The following is an 11,698-nucleotide window of genomic DNA, read 5'->3' as shown; positions in this document are numbered from 1 at the left end:
GACGAGGCGGACGGTGGGAGAGGCGCGGGGCTCCGGGGGTCGCGGAGGGGCCGGGGAGGCGCAGGGCGCGGGGCGGCTCCCGCGGCGGCGACGATGGTCGTTGGCGGCGGCGAGCGCAGCCACCGGCGGCTCCGGCCGACGAGGCGGTGGAGGGGCGCCGGCATGGGGCGAGAAGGGGCGCGGCGGAGGACGCGCGGGCCGGGCGGCGCGGCCAGATGGGCTCGCGCGGGCCAGCCACGGGCCCGGGCGGGCTGGCGGTGCGGGGCGGCAGTGGCTGCCACGTGGCACGACGCGATTCGCGGAGGGGGCGGCGGCTGGACATGTCCGGCGCCTGGCGGACGTGTCCGGCGCGCGGAGGAAGAAGGGGCTAGGGTTTGGACCCGGGATTTCGGGGGAGATGCACATATTTATAGATAGAGGGAGCTAGGAGAGTCCAAATGAGGAGCGGTTTTCGCCCACATGATCGTGATCGAACGACCGAGAGCATGGAGGGGGTTTAGTTGGGCTTTGGGCCACTTTGGAAGGGTGTTGGGCTGCAAAGAGAAAGAGGCTTTTGCGGTTATCCGGTTAACCGTTGGAGTACCAAACGACCTCCAAATGGCACGAAACTTGACAGGCGGTCTACCGGTGGTATACCAAGGCCACTTGGAAAGCCTCGGTCCATTCCGAGAACGTTTAACACCCACTCATAATGAGAGACGAAAGGGGAACGCCGGAGGGCATAGGGGCGCCGAATCGCAAAATGGACAACGGGGAAAAGGCTCGGATGCATGAGACGAACACGTATGCAAAATGAAATGCACATGATGACATGATAAAATGCAACACGCAAGCAAATGACATGGCAACGACAGCGAATAACTGGCAGACACCTGGCGCATCGAATTCGGGGCGTTACAGATATGGTGGCGTGCGGCGGGTCGCGTCTCATCTGGCAGGGCCACGTGGGCCGGTGACTATGAGCCAGTGCAATCAGCGTGTGTGGTGCCGGGACGGAGCTGAGGTGGGTGCAGAGTTGGGGCAGGCATGCACTGACTCGGTTGGAGATGGGGGTGTTCGACGGCAGGTGACGTCAGGGGCCGTGGTTTGTTGAAGAAGCAGGGCAGGAAGGGGGCTAACCGCCTGAGTGTTGGCGGCTAACTGCCTAGCATCTGGGGTGGATCTGTCACCGACGGGGAAGTGGGGACATCGATGGCTATCTACTGAGTGTCGAGAGGCTAACCTCCGAGTACCTGGGGTGAATCCATTGACAATCAGGCCCTTGTCATCCTCCTCCTCCTCGACGGGAAGCAGGATGGCGGTGGTGAGGCGTCGATGGGGTAGCCCATGGGCTGGATCCGTTCATTGTGGAGCAGATAGGAGGTGAGCTCCTGGCAGCAGCCACCGCCATCGATCCAGAGCGCCCCCTTCCTCCAAATTTGTGCTTCTCGAAGAGCTTGCACTGGAGCACACGACTAGCGTGCAGCGAAGACCTGCTACAGGCACCAGCGTGTGGGGATTCCTGGCGATGGTGGTGGGAGCCCGAGAAGCGCATGGCGGATGGAGGTAGATGCTCGAGAGGATTGTGGTAGGGACGCCGGGGTGGATGCGCGACACGGCGGCGGGGCCCCAAGTGGCGTGCGGCGCATTGCCGGAGGTAGATGGTCAGGAGGATTGGGGAAGGACACCGAGGTGGAGGGGCGGCGCGATGGCGGGAGCCCAAGCGGCGCGCGTCGGCCAGAGGTAGAAGGTTGGACATGACAGGGGAAGGGACGCTAGGGTGGATGGACGTCGCAGTTGTGAGCCGGACCGGCGCGCGGCGGCCGGATGTAGAAGGCCGGGAGGGAGCGAGGAGGAGGTTGCAGAATAGGGTGGGTCTATTATGATAACACCCTGAAGACCTTATTCTGATAACACTTTCCTTATTCTGATAACAGCCCGACCCACCTTAGCTACAACTCTTCCCTGCACCGTCGAACCACCGGCCCCCTCTTCCCCCAGGCGGCCAGCGGACCACCTCCCTCTAATACAGAACCACCACCAAGCCCCCTGCAGCTCCTCCCCAAGCCTCTCCCCGCAGCATCGGACCCGACCGCCCCAACCACCTCCTTCCTCTCGTCGCATCCCGCCTCCACTCCTTCTTTCCCCACCGGCCACCAGCCAACCGTGGCACCCCACTGCTCGATCCCGTCGCTCGTTGATGAGGCGGGCCGGATCCAGGCCGCTGCGGACCCGCACAATGACCCGCCGTGGGAAGCGCCTCCACCAACCTATGCCGAGAGAGGCAGATGCAACGGCTACGACGGGAGGGCTGGCCGCTGTGGCGGATTTGAACTGCCACAAAGATGGATCGGAGTAGCCCCGCCTCCCCGGCGTCGAGATCTGAGAGGCCCCGGCCACTATGCGCCGGTCCCGCCATGAATCAGGTGAGATCCACCATCACCTGTTCTCCGTTGCATGTCTTCGGCAACCACCAGCCCCCCTGGCCATGGATCTCGTTGATGGTGATTGAAGCAGTACATAACTCCCTGCAGGTGGTCGTCGGGCCTGTTGCCTCAAGCCAGGGTGGCGTCGCCGCTGCCGCAGATGCAGAACCCAGTGAGGAGCCCGAAGCGCGATGTCGTCTCGGCCGCTGCCGAGTCTGGTGGTCGCCTAAATCCCGTGCGCAATCGTCTGCTCCTCAGCGACTGCTCTTCGACAACCACACAAAGCACGTCCTTTTCTCGGAAACCTTGCAGTTCGTCACCGTTCCCTGTGCGTTTGCTCCCCCCGGTGTAGTCTGGCGACCATGAGCGTGCGGCTCGCTGGCACACTGGCGCACACGCAGTCCGCCCCCCGACGGCGCGTAGTACGACACTCCTATTGGTGCAGCCAGCTGGCTGCACCTATGCGTGACGACGACGAAGTCCCCAGGATCAAGACGCCAGGGAGCATCGCGTGCAGCTCGTTTTGGCTCATCGTGCAGCTCGTCGCGGCTCAGGTTGCAGCTCGGCTTGCTGCGGACTGTAGTCCGCTTGAGTGGGCGCATAGTTCGTCACTAGATGGGTGCAAGAGACTGTCGGCCAGCCGAGCTTGCCGTTCTTGTCTTTTTTGTTCAGTTTGGATGGCTGTGTGTCTCGGTTTGCACCGCACATCATGCATTTCAACACCACTTTCGGCATCTCGTCCCGTTTTGCAGCCTGGTGCCACTACGTGTTCAATTCAACAGCAAAAAACAACATGCAGTTGGCCGACCCGTGCAGTTTTGGTGTATTTTTATGCCTTAACCGTGCAGCTGGACTGGGTTCTCCCAACGAAGTTCAGAGGTTTTCGGTGTTCAGTGTACTCCCAATTACCCATGTAGTTCATTTTTACTGTTAAGTTTTGCTTTGTTCTGCCTCTGTGAAGATGTATTTTGCTCTCCTGGGCGCTACAGCACTCGAACGAGTGCACCATATGAAGATCCTGGGCGAACAGCTCTCCTGGGTGTCCTCTAGAAGCAACTGGTAGCCATATCCCTTTGAATGAGGAGTAGTTGTTGCCATCACTGTCGTGCGTCGTGTGTTGAGGTAGCTGAATACAAACAGGCTGCTTGATATTGAGGCCAGCCGCTGCTCGAACCGTGTTGCCCTGCCCCCGTCATTTTGCCATGTGCTACTATTCATTTTCCTGTGTTTCCCTTAGTTAACTTAAAAAAAATTATGGTTGACTTGGATGCAAATTCACTTCTTATTTTTTTAGAAAACGAGGAAACACATGATGCAGTACACTAACCTTGATCATGTAGTACACTAATCTTGATCATGTAGTCTGCATGCACTTAAACAAATTGAGGGGTGCCCATGTGAAACCACAACACAAGGTTAAATTTTAGGGTACACACTATGGAAGAAACCAAGCAAAAAACAGTGTGGTTCACTCGTCTTGTCCTTGTGGTTTACTCGCCTCGTCCTCGCAATGCGGAAGAATTCCTAGAATTAAAAAGAAAACAAAAAATGTGTGGTTCATTTTGTAGTGCGTTTGGTCCTCGGATGTGGTTCACTTTTAAGAGTGATGTTGTTCACTTGCCCCCAACATGAAAATGCAAAAAAAATTAGCGAAAAAACATGGTAATGCGGTTCACTTTGATATATGTCGCGGCTCACTTGCCCTTGTCTTTGCGATCCACTCTTGTACATAAAAGAAAGTTGAAAAAAAGACAAAAAAACTCGTATGGGAAAATATATAACAACAACAACAAACAACAACAACAAAGCCTTTAGTCCCAAGCAAGTTGGGGTAGGCTAGAGGTGAAACCCATAAGATCTCGCAACCAACTCATGGCTCTGGCACATGGATAGCAAGCTTCCACGCACCCGTGTCCATAGCTAGCTCTTTGTCGATACTCCAATCCTTCAGGTCTCTCTTAACGGACTCCTCCCATGTCAAAATCGGTCGACCCCGCCCTCTCTTGACATTCTCCGCACGCTTTAGCCGTCCGCTATGCACTGGAGCTTCTGGAGGCCTGCGCTGAATATGCCCAAACCATCTCAAACGATGTTGGACAAGCTTCTCCTCAATTGGTGCTACCCCAACTCTATCTCGTATATCATCATTCCGGACTTGATCCTTCATCGTGTGGCCACACATCCATCTCAACATACGCATCTCCGCCACACCTAACTGTTGAACATGTCGCCTTTTAGTCGGCCAACACTCCGCGCCATACAACATTGCGGGTCGAACCGCCGTCCTGTAGAACTTGCCTTTTAGCTTTTGTGGCACTCTCTTGTCACAGAGAATGCCAGAAGCTTGGCGCCACTTCATCCATCCGGCTTTGATTCGATGGTTCACATCTTCATCAATACCCCCATCCTCCTGCAACATTGACCCCAAATACCGAAAGGTGTCCTTCCGAGGTACCACCTGGCCATCAAGGCTAACCTCCTCCTCCTCACAGCTAGTAGTACTAAAACCGCACATCATGTACTCGGTTTTAGTTCTACTAAGCCTAAACCCTTTCGATTCCAAGGTTTGTCTCCATAACTCTAACTTCCTATTTACCCCCGTCCGACTATCGTCAACTAGCACCACATCATCCGCAAAGAGCATACACCATGGGATATCTCCTTGTATACCCCTTGTGACCTCATCCATCACCAATGCAAAAAGATAAGGGCTCAAAGCTGACCCCTGATGCAGTCCTATCTTAATCGGGAAGTCATCGGTGTCGACATCACTTGTTCGAACACTTGTCACAACATTATTGTACATGTCCTTGATGAGGGTAATGTACTTTGCTGGGACTTTGTGTTTCTCCAAGGCCCACCACATGACATTCCGCGGTATCTTATCATAGGCCTTCTCCAAGTCAATGAACACCATATGCAAGTCCTTCTTATGCTCCCTATATCTCTCCATAAGTTGTCATACCAAGAAAATGGCTTCCATGGTCGACCTCCCAGGCATGAAACCAAACTGATTTTTGGTCACGCTTGTCATTCTTCTTAAGCGGTGCTCAATGACTCTCTCCCATAGCTTCATTGTATGGCTCATCAGCTTAATTCCACGGTAATTAGTACAACTCTGAACATCTCCCTTGTTCTTGAAGATTGGTACTAATATACTCCGCCTCCATTCTTCTGGCATCTTGTTTGCCCGAAAAATGAGGTTGAAAAGCTTGGTTAGCCATACTATCGCTATGTCCCCGAGACCTTTCCACACCTCAATGGGGATACAATCAGGGCCCATCGCCTTGTCTCCTTTCATCCTTTTTAAAGCCTCCTTCACCTCAGACTCCTGGATGCGCCACACAAAACGCATGCTGGTCTCATCAAAGGAGTCATTCAGTTCAATGGTAGAACTCTCATTCTCCTCATTGAACAGCTTGTCGAAGTACTCCCGCCATCTATGCTTAATCTCTTTGTCCTTCACCAAGAGTTGGCCTGCTCCGTCCTTGATGCATTTGACTTGGCCAATATCCCTCGTCTTCCTCTCCCGGATCTTAGCCATCTTATAGATGTCCCTTTCACCTTCCTTCGTGCCTAACCGTTGGTAGAGGTCCTCATATGCCCGACCCCTTGCTTCACCAACAGCTCGCTTTGCGGCCTTCTTCGCCATCTTGTACTTCTCTATGTTGTCTGCACTCCTATCCAGGTATAGGCATCTGAAGCAATCTTTCTTCTCTTTAAGCGCCTTCTGGACATCATCATTCCACCACCAGGTATCCTTATCTTCGCTTCTCCTTCCCCTGGACACTCCAAACTCCTCCGAGGCCACCTTACGAATGCAAGTCGCCATCTTCATCCACACATTGTCCGCATCCCCTCCTTCCTCCCAAGGGCCCTCCTTAAATACCCTCTCCTTGAACACCTGAGCTACCTCCCCCTTGAGCTTCCACCACTTCGTTCTAGCGACCTTGGCACGCTTATCCCGCTGGACACGAATCCGAAAGCGGAAGTCAGCAACCACCAGCTTATGCTGGGGTACAACACTCTCCCCAGGTATCACCTTACAGTCTAGGCACGCACGCCTATCTTCTCTTCTCGAGAGGATGAAATCAATCTGGCTAGTGTGTTGGCCACTACTAAAAGTCACCAGATGTGATTCTCTCTTTCTAAAGAGGGTGTTAGCTACAATCATGTTGTAGGCTAGAGCAAAGCATAAGACATCTTCTCCTTCTTGATTCCTGATTCCATAGCCAAAGCCCCCATGCGCCCCTTCAAAACCTGTGTTAGATGTACCCACGTGGCCATTGAGGTCTCCTCCTATGAAGAGCTTCTCACCAATCGGTACACTCCTAACCATGTCTTCCAAGCCTTCCCAGAACTCCCTCTTGGTGTTCTCATTGTGGCCTACTTGCGGGGCATATGCGCTGATAACATTGAGAACCAAGTCCTCAGCTACCAGCTTGACCAGGATAATCCGGTCCCCACGTCTCCTGACGTCTACCACTCCATACTTGAGGCTCTTGTTGATCAAGATGCCTACGCCATTTCTGTTTGCAGCCGTCCCCGTGTACCACAGCTTGAAGCCGGTATCCTCCACCTCCTTCGCCTTCTGTCCTCTCCATTTGGTTTCTTGGACGCAAAGGATATCAACACCTCTCCTCACTGCTGCATCAACTAGCTCCCGAAGCTTCCTTGTCAGAGACCCTACGTTCCAGCTACCTAAGCGAATCCTCCTAGGCTCGGCTAGCTTCCTTACCCTTCGCACTCGTCGAGTCAAATGCGAAGACCCTTGTCGGTGTGATGTATGGGAAAATATATGTCCCACAAAAAAGAAATAATGCAGTGCACTTGTCGGTGTGATGCAGTGCGGTTTTTGGTCGGAAAGCAGTGCATTTTTCTGCCTCATGCAGTATATATGACGATTTTGGGTCGCGAAAACACAGTGTCCGCATTTCGATAAATTCGAAATTTCTCTTAAACCGTAAAGAATTAGAGAGAGTATTCTACATGAAGAAGTTGCGCCTCGTCGATATCTTTCCAATGGTGTATCATTTGAATCATTTCGGCCAGCGGTTTGTAAAAATTTCATGAAAAACGGCCGCTGTCACTCGTCGTCCGCTCCATGCTTTTCAAAATTAACTTAAAACCGTAAGGAATCTCAAAAATATTTCAACATATGAAAGTTGTGCCTCGTCTGTATCTTTACAACGGCATATCGCACGCCTCGTTTCAACAAATGGTTAAAAAACTGGAGCAAAAATAGTACCGAAAAAATCAAAAAAAAAATGAAAACACAATTTCGCGATTTAGTAAATTTGAAACTGCTCTTAAACCGCAACGAATTAGAGAAAATAATAGATATGAAAAAGATGCACATCGACGATATCTTTCCAATGTTATATCATTTGCTTCATTCCAATGAGCGGATTAGAAGAAAATGCGAAAAAACGCTCGCTGACATTCGTCATGAGCCGCACAATTTTCGAAACCGCTCTTAAACTATGATGAATCTCGAAAAATGTTCAGCATGGCGAAGTTGCGCCTAATCCATAACTTCTCATCGGTATATTACACGCATCGTTCCGATAAACGGCTAAAATACTAGAGCGAAAATAGTACCAAAAAACATAGTGTGCAGTTTTTTTCGATACAAAGTTCACTTGCCTGAGTACTGCAGCACACTTGGTTCAAACAATGACGTGCACTTGCGTTGAACGTGCAGTCCGGAAGTGTTATCAAAATAGTTATTCTGCTAATATTAGCAAAATGGACTGGCTGTATATATATAGGACATCACTATTCTAATCCCGGGATTAGAATAACTATTTGGATCATGCAGTGCCCTATATAGTGCCCGAAGACAGGTTCCCGAACTTCCCTGGACTGCCAGCCCGGCCCGATCCCGATCCCGACAGAAACCCACCTGTACACCGATCCCAATCGAGCCGGCCCTCCCCGACCCCCTCCTCGCCGCTCCTCCCCTCATCCCCGACCTCCGGCCGTGGTTCGCCGCCGATCTTGACCAGATCCGGCGACTCCCCCCGTCTCCAGCTCCGGGCCGACCGAATCCGCCACCTCCCCTCCTTCTCCAGCTCCTGGTCGACCGGATCCGCCGCCACACTGACGTCCCACGTCCTGGCCGACCACCGACGTGGGCGAGCGAGCGACGGCGGACGCCGGTGCGAGGGAGCCCGCGTCGCCTGGATGCGGCGAAACCGCCATGGACTTCTGCAAGCCTCATCCTCCTTCCATCCTCACAGCATGAAGCCTTTGCAGAGCAGATGACGGCCCCAACGCAAGCTGCGGCGAACGGAGCAACTCCATGGCGGAGGCGGCATCGGTGGCGCCTTCAAATCCCGCAACGGTAGATGAACTTCCTCCCACTTCTTGCCTTCTTCTTCAATCTTGCCTTGCGTGACCTTCTTTCTTCGTGTAGACGAACTTCGCTCCCTCTGCAATACATGGATTGCCACAGAATTCCTCTCCTAGCTCCCCGACGAATTGCTCTCAAGGTGGCCTATCTACTGCCAGAAAAAGGTTGGCCGAACTTCTAGCCAGGGTATGGTTGAACTTCCTTCCTTCTATTGTTATTTTCTTAAAGCCATGAGAAGCCATGTGAAGTTCAATTAGTAAGTGAAGCCATGTGAAGTTCAATTATTAAGTGAGGTCATGTGAAGTTCAATTAGTAAGTGAGCCTCAGTCCAGGTTACAAAGCAGAAGAACCCCTGCATGCATTCACATGTGAATAGCCATGTGAAGTTCAATTAGTACGTGAGCCTCAGTCCAGGTTGATATGTACCTGGTTGTGTGAAAAATAAAATAGAAAAGAAAACATACATGTGATCACATGAAGGTCAGGTTTGTATGAACTAGTGGTTCAAGCATTCAAACTCATGAAGGTTTAGTCTTTTTTTAGCTGTAGATAGTATTTCCCCTTTGCAAACAAGAAGTTCAGGGTGTGAATAATGCTCAGTTCAGTTACAAAGTTATAGCCGGATGTAACATGTGTGCTAATAAACATTTTTCCTTTTATGTCAGCAAGACGAGAGACGCATGAAGAAGCTTAGAAGTTCCCGGCAGCAAATACACAATCCTAAGCCTATACGCGTTGCACCACCCCCTCAATGGGTGACACCACCTGCTCCACACCAAAATTGGTGACACCAAAAATGCATGGAGACAATTCTGCGCCTCCACCTAATTGGGTGACGCCGGAAATCCCACGCGGATTCTTTGTATCCACCAGCAGACTCCCAAGCACGCCGATGGAGGAGGGGGTTAGCTCAAGTCCTACGTGTAACTCTAGAGGTTATCCTGGCGTGCCTCGTCAATGCCAAAGGGAAGCAACTAACCGAATCCCGGGACAAATCCAACAGGAACACACACAGAGAAGAGTGCTCTGCACACTACCACCGTTGGATGCTGATTCTGCTGCTGCTACAACTCAGAATTGTACGGGACATAAGGTAGATGGATTGCTTCACGAAACAAGAGAGCAAACAAAAACTAGGAACACAATGCGTCCACAACCACCTCAAGCAAAAAGGACGCAAACAAGAGAGAGGTCGTCTTCAGCCCTCCTTCCTCCCCGTGATCCACTCCTGCATCCTGCTATGATAACTCCACCGTGCCCCATCCCAGAGGGCCGTCAGCATACTCGAGTGGAGTTGCGATCATACACGCACGTAAATGAAACAAAACTTCAGGTGTTTATATACGCATCGTGTATTATCTACCAATTTTATACTCCCTCCAGGGTAACAAGATCATAAACTGCATTTTAACCTGCCGTTTGCATTATTTTTTCTTTTTCTGCAGATACCGGATCTCCAGGATTATCTAATACCAAGACTAAAAATGCGATTCCAGAATGTAGAGAAAGAAAGGGAGTTTTATAACAGATACGCTAGACACGCATGTTTTGGAATCAGGAAGATGAGAGGGAATGAAAATCACAAGTATTTTGTTTGCGCATTCCAAGGGAAACACACAACTTCTGTTTTAGAGTCTGACAAGAAACAAAACAAAACAACACAGAGGACAGGATGCAATGCAGGAATGAGGGTGAAGGTGCAGGAGGATGACACATGTGTGGTAGTGGACATTGAGTGCAATCATAATCACCACCTCATGCAATCTGATGACATGCTGGTATTCTTGAACTAACACAAGAATTTTGACCCCACTATTCTTGAGTACGTAAAGCTCCTGCAGTACCACGATGTCAAGCATACAACAATCATGTCCATGCTATCTGAAAATGAAGATGGAAGCTACTTCCTAAGCATGACTGGACGAGACCTATTAAACCAGTAAGTATTTCAAAAAATGCACATACTGCAATGTACATATCATCCTCAATCACAACCCTTTTCTAGCAAAGATAACAAAATGCATGTTTGCATATAATTTGAAGGAAAGCAATGAATGCAAGGAAAGATGATTTGGATGATGTATTGAAACTTGTATCTTTCTTGAAAGACATGAAGGCCATCAATGATGAGTTTTTCTATGACATACAAGTAGACAGCGACAAAAAGTTAAAAACATTTTTTGGTCCAATGCAAGCTGTCGAGGAGCATATCAAGACTTTGGCGATTTCGTCACATTCGACACAACTTACAAGACCAACATATTTCATATGCCTCTGGGAGTTTTTGTTTGAACAAACCATCACTTGTAGTCAACGATATTTGTTGTTGCCCTGATTAGAGACGAAGATGCAAAGTCATTCAAGTGGTTGTTTGATACATTTGTATGGTGCATGAACAACAAACATCCAACTTGCATTCTAACAGGTAAGTTCAGAAGAAAAAACTCTACAAGTTTCATGAATTGTATAGTCTATGGGTCTGTATCTGCGTACACTGGTTTTTTCTAAAAATAATGTTAAGCAAGCAGTTCAACCACTGTTAGCACAGAAGTCCAACAAAAACAGTATAAGAAGCAAAATTATATGTCACATGTTTAGCAAAAATATAGTTCTGGATGTGAAGTTCAAATAGAGGAACCATAGAAGTTCAAGGACACTGCTGCAAGTAAAAACACATAAAACATGTTTAGGAAAAATATAGTTATGTATGTGAAGTTCAAGCACTGGTACCACAGAAGTTCAACAACACTGCTATAAGAAAAAATATATGTCACATTATTTGTTTGTCCTACTGCTACCTATGAAGTTCAAGTACTTGTACAACATAAGTTCACCATCAGTAAAAAGAAGCAAGTTTCACTTTTTTTAATTCATGCAGACCAATGCTCGTCGATGGCGAAAGCTATACCTCAATCATTACCAAACACCGTCCACAAGC

At 50.0% G+C, this 11,698-nt stretch overlaps 1 long non-coding RNA gene across 1 annotated transcript; it reads left to right on the top strand.

Annotated features, from left to right (window-relative positions):
* The first annotated feature begins 1,934 nt into the window (after positions 1-1,934).
* On the top strand, positions 1,935-3,139 carry LOC119295537. The gene is made up of 2 exons (XR_005144084.1): positions 1,935-2,405; positions 2,514-3,139. It is a non-coding gene; the product is annotated as an uncharacterized LOC119295537 (long non-coding RNA).
* The last annotated feature ends 8,559 nt before the right edge of the window (positions 3,140-11,698 follow it).

Source organism: Triticum dicoccoides, chromosome 4B (genome assembly GCF_002162155.2).
Source record: "Triticum dicoccoides isolate Atlit2015 ecotype Zavitan chromosome 4B, WEW_v2.0, whole genome shotgun sequence".
NCBI classification, from domain to species: domain Eukaryota; kingdom Viridiplantae; phylum Streptophyta; class Magnoliopsida; order Poales; family Poaceae; genus Triticum; species Triticum dicoccoides.
The sequence above is the reverse complement of the archived record's forward strand: the minus strand, read 5'-3'. Positions and strand labels throughout refer to the sequence as shown.